This window comes from Rhinolophus hipposideros, assembly GCF_964194185.1.
Source record: "Rhinolophus hipposideros genome assembly, chromosome: 23".
Taxonomy (NCBI): Eukaryota; Metazoa; Chordata; class Mammalia; order Chiroptera; family Rhinolophidae; genus Rhinolophus; species Rhinolophus hipposideros.
In genome coordinates, this window is record NC_138069.1 from 32906862 (window position 1) to 32918001 (window position 11140).

Here is an 11140-nt window from a genome sequence, read left to right on the forward strand (position 1 = left end):
GAAAGTTGCTAATTGATGAAGAATGTTCCAGGAGAAGTAGAATAAAATCAGCAGTACAGATGCCTGGCATGTCTTGTGAAAGAGTAAGATCAGATTTTTTTCAAAAAAAGGAAGATGAATTAAGATGTTAGAGAATCTTACTCACCTTTCCTGTTCTCTTTTTGTTTCTTTTTGGATAAAGTTGATGTGATGAAATTATGAACTTTGAGCATATAAGGCAGTTGGGCTCCAACATCATATGGATGTGGATAAGAAGGATAAATATGTTTTAGAAGTGAAGGAATGAAACTATTGGTGTGGATCACGGCTTGTGTTCCTCTTGTACTGTCAGCGAGACATCAAGGCATGTCCTAAGTCCAATTTCAATTATGTAAGCCCCAGGAGGTGGCATATTTACATGTTCTACCTCTCCGTGGTCCTGAATTCCTTTTCTATTTTATTAAATTTACAAGATGGATTTCCTTTATTCTAAGGACACCTCAAGTCCCTTTTATCAAGTAGTGCGTAAAACGTGAGTAAATACGGAGAATGTTTCAGAAATAGTCTGGATATGGGAGAAATGGGGCCATAACACCGATTACTTAAAAATGATCAAAAATTAGAAGAGATCCCATAGGCCTTCAGACATGTTCAAATTTGGATCTCTATGTTTAATCTGGACATCTTGAAGATAAGAACAAGACTTTAGACTCTTGCAGGCATCTGCCATACTGCAGTGGCAGTCTGAGAGAGCACCTAGAATCCAGTGGCACTCACAGCTTTAAAGGTTATTGTATGTCACAGTTAGCTTCAGCAATTCAGTAAGTCAAATTTAGAGTCTCCTAAGGCCATGGAATTCTCAGCCCTAATTTGTTCCTCATTGTGATGAAATTACCCATAATGCTAAAAGATACAATCCCCTCTTGATATGATCACAAATTGACTAAATCCAAAAGCCAACATAACTGACGGGAAGTTTAGCACTGTCCTTTATAAGACCCTAAGCGCCATTATAAACCTCTAGACGTGGAAAGACACAAGAAAATTATTTTTCATAGTCTCTGATTAAACACGATAAATTAGTTAAGTGCTACCACTGAGATTCGTGCTGTAGAAGTAGCGTTCAGAACTCCAGTGAGAGCTTGTTGGACACCTTAAGAAAGGAATAAATTGTATCTGAGAGAATCTTACACTTCAGCAAAGAAATAAAATAGATTACAGGTATTTATAGAGCTATGAGAAGCTATGAATGGGATGTTGTTTGTTCTGAAAATGTAAGGGGAGGGTCTTTATTTTGCAGGGAGGCTGAAGGTGACATTCCAAGGGCTGGAAAGAAAACTAAGTAGACAATAGCATTCTCCAGGTATGAGCCCTGCAGACAAGAGTCTGGCCTATTTAAAATCACAGAGGGATCCCCACACCCTTTGAATACAGTCATGCTGTGTAATTTCTTTTGCTTTCAAACATACCTTCACTGACTCACAACAGTCACTAAATGAAAATGAACCCTTGCCTTCCCCTTTCTCACTAATACCCTCGTGGTTCTTTGTAGCTCCCTTTAGTTAGGACATTAAGTGTACCCCCTCACCCAACCCATATGTTTCTATTCCCGTAAAAATGAAATGGGAAGACACCCCTTCGTTAACTTTCTATAGGAGCTGAAGTTCCCATTGGGCCATAATGGGTAACCAGAGCTGAAGGCTTAGCAATTAAACCCCCCATGAAAATATATGAATAAAAATGGAAATGTTATGGGCTGATTTTTTGACCAACTTTCTGCCAGCACTTGCAATGTTTTAGGAAGGGATGCCAGCACATTCAATAAATCTCAGCTGGCTGTTGTCCAGGAGAAATTATCACCATCCTGTTGAAGGATCTCTGGCTTCATAAGAAAGGGAGGGGAGGAAGAATTGTTCTGGTTCATTCTGAGTTGTGCATTATACATTAAATTAAAATATATGTTTCACCCATTTAGCTGTGTGAATAATAAAAGCTGTATACAGCTGCAACAGCTCTGCTCTATGCATTTTAATGACTGATTTGTGAATATACTAGAATTATAGCTGCTATTCAAATATTTTCCTATTTTTAAGAAGTCACAAATCCCTCCCTTTAAAAATTCACAGACAAACACTTTATAATCTTTTAATAATTTGTACTAAAGAGTTTTAAAGCTTAGAATATGTGGAAATTATTTGTTTTAGGACCTGTACATATAATGGGCTTGTCAATATGGCATTCAGATAACTGTCAAAATATTTGGAGTGTCTCCAAATAAAGGAACCTGACTCGATTTCTGCATTCAAATGAATTCTAAATAGAAGAAGTGATATACAGTTCAAAAGGAAGCATTAGACTATAAAGCACCTTTCCATTTCTCTAAGGAATTGTGAACTCCTGCTCAAATAGACTTTTAAATGGCTGCTGAGTTTTCAGGCTTCTCAGATGTTCACACTTAAATCAGTTTGAACTAGTTAAGTAGAGTCACAAATAGAATTGTAATTTCTTTTCTTTCCATTTTCAACCAATTATGAAGAAGCTAATAAAATTGGGAAATGAACATCTGCAATCTTTAATATGATAAGTAGGTCTTAGAAGGGTGAAACACTGTTTTATTGACCTCCAGCGGTTATTTTTCTAAGTGTAATGCCAGTTTTGACATAGTGGCTCCGTACCTTTTTTGTATGATTACCCATAAACTACAAACCAGAAGCTTTCTCTAAAGAGTTCTAAAAACTAGGAGATTTAGGTTTTACTTATAAGAAAAAAAATGACATGTTTTGACAAAAGTAATATTAAAATGTCAATTTCTTATAGAAACTTATAAAAATATGATTAACTAAGCAGCCAAAAGTTTAGGATGTTTATTATCATCAATGTAGGAAATTCGCGGTAATTTACCATTAATTCAGATATCCATTCTTAGGTTGGAAACTTGGAAGTAAAACATAATGTTCTGTGGACTCTTTCTCAGAGCAAATGCTTGCTCATTTCATCCTTAAGTAACCCCCAGTCTCTTAACATGTCCCCAAGATCTCATTTTAGAAAGCATGGTTTCAAAAAAAAAAAAAAAGAAAAAAATTTAGAAGCTGGGAAATTGTTTTATTTAGATTTTTAAAAAATGGTTTGTAGCAGTGATGATTCAAATATCTTCCTAAGTAGTTTTTTGCCTCTGTAAACTGATCTAAATGTCTGTTTATGAAAATTAATTTAGAAAAGCCCATTTGGAATTTTTGTTCTAGAGCAGGAGTCAGTCAACTTTTTCTGTAAAGAACCAGATAATAAATAATTTGGACTATGGGAACCCTCTCTGTCACCATCATTCAACCCTGCATTGTAGTGCAAATGGAACCATAGACAACAGGCAGACATGTGTGTGGCTGATGGATTTGGCCCATGGGCTATTCTAGAGCAGTGATTCCCAATTGGTGTTTGTGCGTGATAAGAGGGAACTTTGGGAAGTTCGTTGGGGGGTACAGGTAAAGAAAAGACTGGAAATTTTCTTTTTCTTCTTATCGAGAGTTAACAGGAAAGTTTTTGAGTTTTTTTGGCTGAAATAATAGTTTGTTGGGAGTCTTGTCTGTAGTTTCATTAAAAATTGCACAAATAATATAAATGAGGGTGAGAAATCACTTCAAATATTACATCATTAACATATATAATATAAACTAGTGATGTCCAAAAGAAATATCATATGAGACATGTGATTCCAAATTTTCTAGCAGCCACCTTAAAAAAGATAAGGTAAAATTAATTTTGATAATATACTTTACTTAATATATTAAAATTGTGATTATACTATATAATCAATAGTAAAAATTATTAATAGGGTATTTTACATTTGTGTGGTTTTCTTTTGGTACAAAGCCTTTGAAATCTGGTATATATTTTATACTTACAGTATATTTCAAGTTAGACTAGTCACATTTCCAGTGCTAAATGGCTGTGGCTAGTGAATACCATGTTGGAGAGTATTGGAGAGGAAAAAAATCATATAATATGTTAGTTATACTCACTGATTTATATTTTGGGAATAAGTGACGTAGGATATAGGACAAGTCAATGTTCACTTTCTCCTCCTCTGTAAGTCAGACTGGCAGCACCTAAATCATCTTCATAGCACAGCATTTTGGGACATCCCTGACAATTGAGAGAGCTGTCACGTAGGATGACATGACAAACTCTCTGCCAATCTATATAGAGACCTTAAGATGAATTCAATCCCATAATTGATAATTTCAAATCTCAGGACTCATTTCAAAGAGTTGTTTTCTTTTATTTGCCAACCAGGGGTCAGAAATTCCAAGGCCGGGAAAAACCAGAGAGACAGAAATGAGAGAACCCAGCTGGGTGAAAAGAGTAGAGAATGGCAGTGCTGGGACCATCTGTGGCAAATGGCAAGTATATTCTCTCTTCGAAGTCTAAACATTCCAAAACCTAAACACCGTGTCACCAAACAAAACACATCTGCAAGGTCACCACTAACGATCCTGACCAATCGGTTTGCAGTCTCTGGCTGCACACACTAAGCCTAAAGATGTCCTAATCTAAAAGAATTAACATTATTGGATTCAAACAGATGAGCACTTGTCTGATTTCTGCTATTTTGGGGAGGGTCATGTGATCTAACTCCAGGCTCACCTCTCCCTCTGCCTGTCTGTCTTGTGGGGGTATCTTGCTCACTTTGACCAGAGAGTCTGTCACTGATTCCCTTTGTTCACAATTTCTCTACTCTTCTATACTAACCAGAAAAAAATATGCCCTTCTCTGAAGACTTCTCAATCGCTCTGTAATGTTCATAGCCATACAGATCCACAAAGCCAAAATTCAAGGAGATCTGGAAACTAAAAGCTTTTGAAAACTTATGTGGTGATAACATTTTTTAAATTAAATTTATTGGGGTGACAATGGTTCGTAAAATTACATAGGTTTCAAGTGTACAATTCTGTACTACATCTATGTATCACACCAGGTGTTCACCACCCAGAGTCAGTTCTCCTTCCATCACCATATGTTTGATCCCCTTTACCCTCAAAGGTACCCTCCTCTACCACTCTCCTCCTCCCTTACCTTCTGGTAACCACTAAACTACTGTCTGTGTCTATGAGTTTTTGTTTTTTTGTCTTTTTCCTTTGTTGCTTTCAGTTTTATGTCCCACATATGAGTGAAGTCATACAGTTCTCGACTTTTCTGTCTGACTGATTATTTCGCTTAGCGTAATAATCTCAAGATCCACCCATGTTATGGCAAATGGCAGTATTGCATCTTTTCTTATGGCAGAATAGTATTCTATTGTGTATATGTACCAAATCTTCTTTTTCCAGTCATCTATCGAAGGACGCTTTGGGTGTTCCCATGTCCTGGCCACCGTAAATAAAGCTGTAGTGAACATAAGGGTGCATATATCTTTATGGATAACTGTTTTCAATTTTGGAGGGTATATACCCAGGAGAGGGATTACTGGGTCCTATGGTAATTCTATTCTTAATTTTTTTGAAGTCATTTATCAGCAAATCTGACTTTTCTAGATGTGAGTCTCTTTCTTGGTCTTCATTTTGCTAACAATTTTTGAAAATCCATATTTCAGCAGTGTTAATGCTTCTGCATATAGATGCTGTCCTAGATCCCTCTGAGAGGATTGTGTCCTATATGGTGTTCATACCACATTATCTTTCTAATATCAGAAAAGTTCTAAAACAGAGCTGGCTCCAGTGGTGCGTTTGTTGGCGGACCTCTATTACTACTAGTAGAAGTAATATGAGTAGTAAATAATGACTTAGCACTAAATATGCTCCAGGTACTTGACATAATTTAACTCCTTCATTCTGCACAACTCTATTAGGTATTGTTATTATCACCACCTTTTATTGATGTGAAAAGTAAGGCATGGTGGAGTTAGGGAACTAGCCCAAGGTCACACAGCACCACTAGGGAATGCCAATAGTCAAACGTGGGCAGTCAGGCTTCGAGACTGTAGTCTCTACCACTATGCAGAAATGCCTCTCCATGTCTTTGTCATGAGTCCTCTTTACTTGACATTTAATATGGGGATGTCTGTCTCCTGGACTGGAATTCCTACTCCTTGAAGGCAGCATTTGTCTCCCTGATGCTCTCTCTTCCTGGTAAAGATAAACATAGCAGCAATTACAGCAAAGAATCACTGGGTTTAAAAGAAAGTTATGGATTTCAGGAACTTACTCTAGCTTCTGCAGATTATGTTCCTTTGAGTTCAATACACTCTGCTTCCCGCAAGGAAAATAAGCAGAGGTGTAACCATTTATGTAGTACTTCAACCACAATGCCCTTGAGTTCTGCTTCTGGTTCCCACATATCAAATGCTGACCCTGACTGAGCTCTGCACTGTAAGAGCTCTACATGTCTTACCTCAGTGTATCCCCTGCAGTTTCTGGGGAGGGGTTATTTCTGTGGCCCAGTTACAGATGAGAAAACCAAATTTGGAGCTGTGTGAACATGTTGCTAAGGAGGTGGTGAAATTGTATTAAAATTTAGGTAGTTTGACCCAGAGCCCACAATCTTCCTTCATTTCCTTCGTTGCCTCTGGCTTTCTTCTGAGACTACTTTCTAGGATGCTGCTAGACTTATGTTTCTCACGCAAGTCACTTTCTAACCTCAGTTTTCCTTTCTACTCACCTCTCTTGCCATGACAGTTACACTGGAGGACTTGAGCATCTCTGAATACTCCGTCCTCTGACCATAGAAAATACCCATTAATCCTCATAATCATATTACGTATTTATGATATTGGTGTATCCATTTAATAGATTAGGGAATTGAGTCTCATAGACCTTAAGTAATTTACTCAAATTCACATAGATAATTTGTGGCTGGACTGGGAACTTAAAATCTCACACACTTTGAGCCCACATTATCCTGCCTCTCACTGAACTAGTTTCTACAATTTCATCACTCTAAGAAAAAAGTTGTAATTATTAAAAAAAAAAAAAAAAAGCAAAAATAAGCCATGGGACTTCTTTTAATTGAACGTCCTACCTACTGACCCAATGAAGAAACATGAACTTAATTGATTATTCTTCTCAGATTCACTAGGTCTTTACATAAAATATTCCTGGGTGCCTCTGTTCAGCCTATACATTTCATTTTCAAAGCCAGAGTCTCTTTCCAATTAATCATATTTAACAAGAAACACATAGTCCAAACCACTGAAATAAAAACTAAATGAAATAAGAGGGCAGAGGTTGTTAAAAAAACCAACAAAAACATTCTGGACAACAGCCTTTTGACTACAAATGGACGCAAGATTGGGAATTTCATTTTTCTTCAAAAGTGATTAATCATAGCAATCACTGGTAAACAGTAATATATATTTGTGTGTCATGTCCTTATGCATTAAAAAAAGATCAGGTCAACCCAGCACCAATTCATTTGGTTTGACTGTTGGAGTTTTTTTCCTAAGAACATCAATATAGTTAAAAAATATATATATATGAGCAGTCTGATTGATTGGAAGTTAAAAAAGAAGAGCAGGCTTTTTTCCTTTCCTTGGGCTTAAGCCCTGTAGGGTTGTGTCCATATCTTCAAATAAGTCCCTCCAAAGAGAAAGACTCCAGTGCTTAAAACATGCAGCCTCGATGCCTGGGGACTCCCTTCAACTCATGTTGGAAGTGTTCAGTGAGCTAAGCAGATCATGAAGGTTGGGTAATAAAAACCCACCACCGTCCAACCAGGGAAATCCATTACTCATCTCTTCTATTAATAGAGTTAGAGCTTTGATTTCACACTGCAAAAAGCTCAGATTTATTTTGCTTACTTACATTTCAAAGCTTGAGTGGTCTCAGACTTGGGAAATGTAAATTCTGCTTCCCTTTAAACTAAATAATAGTTCTATTTATAATACTTGTCATAGTCTTTATACTCATTTTTTTTTTCATATAAAATGCTGCGATCCATATACCTACTTTAGTGTTTCTAGTAGGGTATGTTTAGCACACTGATTTATTAAAAAATAGGGAAAAAAGAACCATACTCACCTGGGGGTCAGAGGAGGTGTTGGAGAACCATTGCCCATTCCACCCACTTATAAATGAGAGATGAAATTCCGTCCTGTTCATTTGTAAATACATGTGGAGGCTTTTTTTTGTTTAACTGTTTGATTTGATAGCAGAAACATGCTGAGGGTTTAGTTTTAAGACAATTCCATTTCTCAAAATGCCTCCTACCTTTTGTATATCTATCACTTAGAAATACGGTGAATAATAGCAGCTTAGCAGCTAATAGCTAAAACTAGTTCCCATTTTTTATGTGTGAAAGACAGTTTCTAGGTTAAAATGGTAATGGTTAAATGCAGAAACTAACCTAACCAGTCACTAGGTGGCACTGTTGCTCCACCGAGTTCTTGGTTAAAGAACATTTTTCTTATGCTGAAAAAAAGAACTTAAGTATGATTAGGCCTTAAAGAAAGCGGCATTGTTTAAACAGGACAGTTGGATTTCATCTGTTTCTCTGATTTTATCTATCCACTAAACACCCTTTGACCCAGGAACAACAAGCAGGTGTAGGTTTGAACTCAAATGCCAATGTCAGCTGTTGGATACTTGCACCCTAGAGCCTTGTGTTGAGAAGAATTCTGATGTCATATGCAAGTCAGTGGGGAGAATGTGATGGATTGATTAACCATGTCTGCTGTGGGTACAGAACACTGGAATGGTGATATGCTTTCCAAGCCTGCTTAGGCCTACATCGTGAACTCTGTTGTTGTGCTGAGAACCTATGATAAGAATAAGTTGTGCACTACTGTTGGAGCTAGCTAGAGGAAATATGAGTGAAATATAAAATATGTCAGAGTAGTGACAGGTTCTATGTCGAGAGTCAGAATATTGGAGCATGTTGTTCATCCTTGATAATGTGAACGTGAACTGAATGAGAAGTGTCCTCTTTTCTTGACTCCCCTCGTCTAGCCAGAGTTTTAAAGATGATGAGAAAATGGTGTCATTATCACAAGAAGGTCAATAGTTTGTGGTTGGCTGATGCTAGACAGGGTACAGGCCAAACAGACAAACCAACAAACATCGTGAAGATATCTTCATCACAATGTCAGAAACCACAAAGCCCAAACTATGTACTCAAATGAGAGTTTGAAAAATGCTGCTAATTTGATTTCAGATCTGTTGTCATTTTAAGATTTATCATGCAAGAACTATGACTGCCACATAGGTGTGATCCTGAGTCCATCAAATGTTCTCTAACTCCTCCAAAAATCTTACAGTGTCCCTTGACCCTGCGGTGTGTATTGAATGGGCTACGCAGTAGTGTTTTCTATGATGTGGGGAATGATCTATGTTTGCACCGTCCAGTAAGATAAGCAGTGGCCACATGTAGCCACTGAGCACTTGACACGTGACCAGTATAATTGAGGAACTGGATTTTTAATTCTTACATAATTTTAATCAATTTGAATGCAAATAGGCAAATGTAACTATTAGATCTTATATTGGACAGTGACGTTCTAGCCACTGCAGAACTTACTAGTACTGGGGTTCGAAGAATACACAGCCCATCAAGCCAGGTGGCCCTCCTACAAACACAGGGATGCCTGGTAAGGATACTTAGGGATTATTAAGCGTTCATTATGTGTAGGACACTGTTCTAAACATTTAACATATTTAATCTCAATCATGTGTAAAGAAAAGCTGTACCCCCATTTTACAGATGAGGAAGTTTACAACAAAATGATAGGTCCCCAGCTGGGTTATGCTGGCCCTCTGCATCGGCTGATGGTTTGGTTTCCTTTCCAACAGAGATTGTTTAAATGTGTATTTATTGCTTTTTTGGAAAGGAATTGAGTCTGTGTTTGGAGACGTCAGAGAAGGTGACGCTGGCAGCCTCAGGTCCATTGTGCAAACAGGTGTCTTCTTTAGAAAGCAGTGTAGTGTGCAGGAAGTTCCTCGGGAGCCTCATCTCCTCTCTCCCCTCAAAATAGCCCATCGAAGAAATTCCTCTAATCAAACAATTCTTTCCTGAGAGTTTTTCTGGCAAGTGCAATTTCCTCCAACTCATGACATTTACAGCGGTGTCCTAACACGCCTTACAGATAAGCGTCCTTGGCAATGGCCTACCTGGCTCTGAGGGGAGCACACAGCCCAAGGTTCTGTTATAACCAGAGATGGCAAAGCTCTACTCTATGGCAGGGAATCAGTGACGGCTTCTGTGGTAGACGGAAAATGTCCTCCTCACCAAGGTGGCCATGTTCGTACCTAGAACCCATGAATATGTTACTGTCCATCGCAAGAGGAACTTTGTTTATGTGATTTGGGTAAAGATTTTGAGATAGGTAGATTATCCTGGGATGTCTGTGGGTCAAATGAAATCACAAAAACACCTTGTAAGAGAGAGGCCTGGGGTCAGACTGGAGACTGCAATGTGATGATGGAAGATAGAGAGAGATTTGAAGATGCCCTCCTGATGGCTTTTAAGTTGGAGGAAGGGGCCAAGAGACAAGGCATGTAGGTGACACGAAGAAGCTGGAAAAGACGATGAAATAAATTCTCCCCAAGAGCCTACAGACCTACTTCGAACTCCACTTTCAGAACAGTGTGGTGATAAATTTGTGTTGTTTTAAGTAATTTACTGCAGCAGCAACAGGAAACTGGCTTCTTCGAGAGGAAGACTTTTGAACAGTCTTCACGGATCGATGCACTTTGTGAAATAAAGTAAGGTGGTCAGTAGTGGAACCAACAAGTTCAAAGGCGGGAAGCTCCAAAAAAAGCATTCTGCGTGGATCTCAGGTATCCTGCAGTTTAGGTGTGTTTCAGGGAAATAAGATACCGAGCTCTAGTGCCCAGTCCGGGACTCCTTGGTGCAGGAAAGGAAGCCTTCTGGTGTCAGGGCTAATCACTATCATTGCAAGACCAACACCGGGCCCAGGACCACAGGTGGCTCTCAGGAATCTCCTGTGGCTTTGCTCCATGTCGTTTTCTTCCCACAGAGATCAAGAGAAAAATCTATAAATACTTGCTATGGGAAAGGATGAAGGAGCCAGAGAAAAAGATGGCCATTAAAAATAAAATAAGAAAGTAACTTGAAAGAGAGAAAGCTACTTCTGTTACCTTAGATAGAAGTTTTTGCTGGCATGAGGAAGTGAGAAGAGAGAAAATTACCAATTTCAAATGGGACAAAGGCTCCT